Consider the following 6,260-nt stretch of genomic DNA (forward strand, 5'->3'; position numbering starts at 1 on the left):
CACCACTGCTACAGGCACTACCACCACTGCTACAGGCACCACCACCACCACCACTGCTACAGGCACCACCACCACCACCACCACCACCACTGCTACAGGCACCACCACCACCACCACTGCTACAGGCACCACCACCACCACCACCACCAATGCTACAGGCACCACCACCACCACCACTGCTACAGGCACCACCACCACCACTGCTACAGGCACCACCACCACCACCACTGCTACAGGCACCACCACCACCACCACCACCACTGCTACAGGCACCACCACCACCACCACTGCTACAGGCACCACCACCACCACTGCTACAGGCACCACCACCACCACCACCACCACTGCTACAGGCACCACCACCACCACTGCTACAGGCACCACCACCACCACTGCTACAGGCACCACCACCACTGCTACAGGCACCACCACCACCACCACTGCTACAGGCACCACCACCACCACCACCACCACCACTGCTACAGGCACCACCACCACAACCACTGCTACAGGCACCACCACCACCACCACCACCACTGCTACAGGCACCACCACCACCACCACTGCTACAGGCACCACCACCACCACTGCTACAGGCACCACCACCACCACCACTGCTACAGGCACCACCACCACCACCACCACCACTGCTACAGGCACCACCACCACCACCACTGCTACAGGCACCACCACCACCACTGCTACAGGCACCACCACCACCACCACCACTGCTACAGGCACCACCACCACCACTGCTACAGGCACCACCACCACCACTGCTACAGGCACCACCACCACCACCACCACCACTGCTACAGGCACCACCACCACCACCACTGCTACAGGCACCACCACCACCACCACCACCACCACTGCTACAGGCACCACCACCACCACCACCACTGCTACAGGCACCACCACCACCACCACCACTGCTACAGGCACCACCACCACCACCACCACTGCTACAGGCACCACCACCACCACTGCTACAGGCACCACCACCACCACTGCTACAGGCACCACCACCACCACCACCACTGCTACAGGCACCACCACCCCCACCACTGCTACAGGCACCACCACCACCACTGCTACAGGCACCACCACCACCACTGCTACATGCACCACCACCACCACCACTGCTACAGGCACCACCACCAGCACCACTGCTACAGGCACCACCACCACCACTGCTACAGGCACCACCACCACCACCACTGCTACAGGCACCACCACCACCACTGCTACAGGCACCACCACCACCACCACCACTGCTACAGGCACCACCACCACTGCTACAGGCACCACCACCACTGCTACAGGCACCACCACCACTGCTACAGGCACCACCACCACCACTGCTACAGACACCACCACCACCACTGCTACAGGCACCACCACCACCACCACTACCACCACCACTGCTACAGGCACCACCACCCCCACTGCTACAGGCACCACCACCACCACTGCTACAGGCACCACCACCACTGCTACAGGCACCACCACCACTGCTACAGGCACCACCACCACCACTGCTACAGGCAGCACCACCACTGCTACAGGCACCACCACCACTGCTACAGGCACCACCACCACTGCTACAGGCACCACCACCACCACTGCTACAGGCACCACCACCATCACCACCACTGCTACAGGCACCACCACCACCACTGCTACAGGCACCACCACCACCACTGCTACAGACACCACCACCACCACTGCTACAGGCACCACCACCACCACCACCACTGCTACAGGCACCACCACCACCACTGCTACAGGCACCACCACCACCACTACCACCACCACTGCTACAGGCACCACCACCACCACTGCTACAGGCACCACCACCACCACCACCACTGTTACAGGCACCACCACCACCACCACTGCTAGAGGCACCACCACCACCACCACTACTGCTACAGGCACCACCACCACCACTGCTACAGGCACCACCACCACCACCACTGCTACAGGCACCACCACCACCACCACTGCTACAGGCACCACCACCACTGCTACAGGCACCACCACCACCACCACCACCACTGCTACAGGCACCACCACCACCACCACCACTGCTACAGGCACCACCACCACCACCACCACCACCACCACTGCTACAGGCACCACCACCACCACCACCACTGCTACAGGCACCACCACCACCACCACTGCTACAGGCACCACCACCACCACCACTGCTACAGGCACCACCACCACCACCACCACCACCACTGCTACAGGCACCACCACCACCACCACCACTGCTACAGGCACCACCACCACTGCTACAGGCACCACCACCACCACCACCACTGCTACAGAGCGCGTCACTCCAGGGGGTGTCAAGTGACCACCAGTCCGTAGTGTTCCTCTGATACTATCAGCAATAACGTATTGAACTTTATATAAGATTCCCAAGGGCATTTATACCATTTGTTCCCCATTTCCTTTTTTTTCAATTTAAGTATCTAATTCTTTTTCAATATACATTGGTATCTCAGTGTGACTGAAGGACTCCCTCGCTGGTTCTTACCGCCTTTATTATGACGAAGAGAGTAAGTAGTAAAGTTATTATGAGGAGAAAGCTCTATGCAAGTGTGACAACAGTGCACTTGCAACAACAGATAAGAGAACAGGACACGGTCCTGGGATAGGTACTCTTTCAATACATATGTGAGTACTCACCTACCTGTTCTTGCGGGAGTTGCGAGGCGGCTCTTTGGTCCCGCCTCTCAACTGTCAATCAACAGGTGTACAGGTTCCTGAGCCTACTGGGCTCTTATCATATCTACATTTGAAACTGTGTATGGAGTCAGCCTCCACCACATCACTGCCTAATGCATTCCACCTGTTAACTACTCTGACACTGAAAAAATGCTTTCTAATGTCTCTATGGCTCATTTAGGTACTCAGTATCCACTTGTGTCCCATAGTTCGTGTTCCATCCGTGTTAAATAGCTTTTGTTTGTCCATTATGTCATTTCCTTTGAGAATTTTGTAGATGGTGATCATGTCTCCCCTTACTCTTCTGTCTTGCTGGGACATGAGGTTTAGCTCCCGTGGCCTTTCCACGTAACTCACACGTCTCAGTTCTGGGACTAATCTGATGACATACCTCTGAGTCTTCTCTAACGTTGTCTTGTGTTTAACTAGGTATGGATTCGAGCTGCATACTCCAGGATTGGTCTGACATAAGTGGTATACAAGGTTCTGAATGATTCCTTACACAAGTTTCTAAAGTCAGTTCTTATGTTGACCAGTCTAGCATATGCCGCTGATGATATCCTTTTGATGTGGGCTTCTGGGGACAGGTTCGGTGTGATATCAACCCCCAGATTTTTCTCTCTATTTGACTCTTGCAGGATTTCACCTCCCAGATGGTACCTTGTGTTCAGTCTTCTGCTCCCTTCGCCTAATTTCATTACTTTACACTTTCCTAAGTAAAACTTTAGCAGCCATTTTCTAGACCATTCCTCCAGTTTGTCCAGGTCGTCCTTAGTCTCTGTCTCTCTTCATCTGTCTTGATTCTTCTCATAACTGTTGCATCATCAGCAAACATTGAGAGGAATGAGTCTATACCGTGTGTGTGTGTGTGTGTGTGTGTGTGTGTGTGTGTGTGTGTGTGTGTGTGTGTGTGTGTGTGTGTGTGTGTGTGTGTGTGTGTGTGCGTGTGTGCGTGTGTGTGTGTGTGTGTGTGTGTGTGTGTGTGTGTGTGCGTGTGTGTGTGTGTGTTTCTATATCTTTATGTCTGCCACTGTTTCTATCTGTATGACTGTTTATCATTGTGTATCTGTCTGTCTGTCTTTTTCTCTCTCACTGTCTCCCTCAAAATTGGTGTGATAATAATGATCGTCCTCAGAATATATCTCAAATAATCTAAAACAAAAAAGCATATTAAAATTGACCTCTTCACTGTTACTTCTGGCTCTCTCTGTGCCTGTCTGTCTCTGACTGTGTATACATCAATAAACACCTACAAAATGTGTCTTGTAGAGTTCACTATAATAATAATACCCTCAGCACAAGTACTTAAATCACAGATAAACTAACTTTCTCTCCTGTCTACAATGTTGGTGTGTTTATACCTGAGCACAACACGTGCTGAGAAAGTCGTCCACCTGCAGACTCCAGAGGCATAGTTTATGCTTCTCCATCCTGGAGAGACATGCTGCATTCCAAGTCAAGGGAGTTTATCTGTTGGTCTGACATTATCCATCTCTTGGGCAAGGAGGAGCTCTGTCACCTCCCCTGCTGCTTGGGTGAAATCGTGCTGGTGCTGCTAGTGGTGAAGCTGGTTCCACTGTCACTAATGTTTCAGTGTGTCGTCTGGTTCAATAATGTTGTTGATGCAAGTGTTGACGAGAGTTCTGATGATGCAAGTGTAGATGGTGATAGTAATAATATAGGTTCTGTTTACCTTCTGCTGTTGCTCCTCCTCCATTGTCTTCCCCACTCCCCCACACACCCCAACACGAGGGCCACCACCCCACACACCCCAACACGAGGCCACCACCCCCACACACCCCAACACGAGAGCCACCACCCCACACACCCCAACACGAGAGCCACCACCCCCACACACCCCAACACGAGAGCCACCACCCCACACACCCCAACACGAGGGCCACCACCCCACACACCCCAACACGAGGGCCACCACCCCCATACACCCCAACACGAGGGCCACCACCCCACACACCCCAACACGAGAGCCACCACCCCACACACCCCAACACGAGGGCCACCACCCCACACACCCCAACACGAGAGCCACCACCCCACACACTCCAACACGAGGGCCACCACCCCACACACCCCAACACGAAGCCACCACCCCACACACCCCAACACGAGAGCCACCACCCCACACCCCAACACGAGAGCCACCACCCCACACACCCCAACACGAGAGCCACCACCCCCACACACCCCAACACGAGGGCCACCACCACCACACACCCCAACACGAGAGCCACCACCCCACACACCCCAACACGAGGGCTACCACCCCCACACACACCCCAACACGAGGGCCACCACCCCACACACCCCAACACGAGGGCCACCACCACCACACACCCCAACACGAGGGCCACCACCCCCACACACCCCAACACGAGGGCCACCACCCCCACACACCCCAACACGAGAGCCACCACCCCCACACACCCCAACACGAGGGCCACCACCCCCACACACCCCAACACGAGAGCCACCACCCCCACACACCCCAACACGAGAGCCACCACCCCACACACCCCAACACGAGAGCCACCACCCCCACACACCCCAACACGAGGGCTACCACCCCACACACCCCAACACGAGAGCCACCACCCCACACACCCCAACACGAGGGCTACCACCCCCACACACACCCCAACACGAGGGCCACCACCCCACACACCCCAACACGAGAGCCACCACCCCCACACACACCCCAACACGAGGGCCACCACCCCACACACCCCAACACGAGAGCCACCACCCCCACACACCCCAACACGAGGGCTACCACCCCACACACCCCAACACGAGGCCACCACCCCCACACACCCCAACACGAGGGCTACCACCCCACACACCCCAACACGAGGGCTACCACCCCACACACCCCAACACGAGAGCCACCACCCCACACACCCCAACACGAGGGCCACCACCCCACACACACCCCAACACGAAGCCACCACCCCCACACACTTCAACACGAGGGCTACCACCCCCACACACACCCCAACACGAGGGCCACCACCCCACACACCCCAACACGAGGGCTACCACCACCACACACCCCAACACGAGAGCCACCACCCCACACACCCCAACACGAGGGCTACCACCCCCACACACACCCCAACACGAGGGCCACCACCCCACACACCCCAACACGAGAGCCACCACCCCCACACACCCCAACACGAGGGCTACCACCCCCACACACACCCCAACACGAGGGCCACCACCCCCACACACCCCAACACGAAGCCACCACCCCCACACACCCCAACACGAGAGCCACCACCCCACACACCCCAACACGAGAGCCACCACCCCACACACCCCAACACGAAGCCACCACCCCACACACCCCAACACGAAGCCACCACCCCACACACCCCAACACGAGGGCTACCACCCCCACACACACCCCAACACGAGGGCCACCACCCCACACACCCCAACACGAGAGCCACCACCCCCACACACACCCCAACACGAGGGCCACCACCCCACACACC

This window comes from Procambarus clarkii, chromosome 38 (genome assembly GCF_040958095.1).
Source record: "Procambarus clarkii isolate CNS0578487 chromosome 38, FALCON_Pclarkii_2.0, whole genome shotgun sequence".
NCBI classification, from domain to species: Eukaryota; Metazoa; Arthropoda; class Malacostraca; order Decapoda; family Cambaridae; genus Procambarus; species Procambarus clarkii.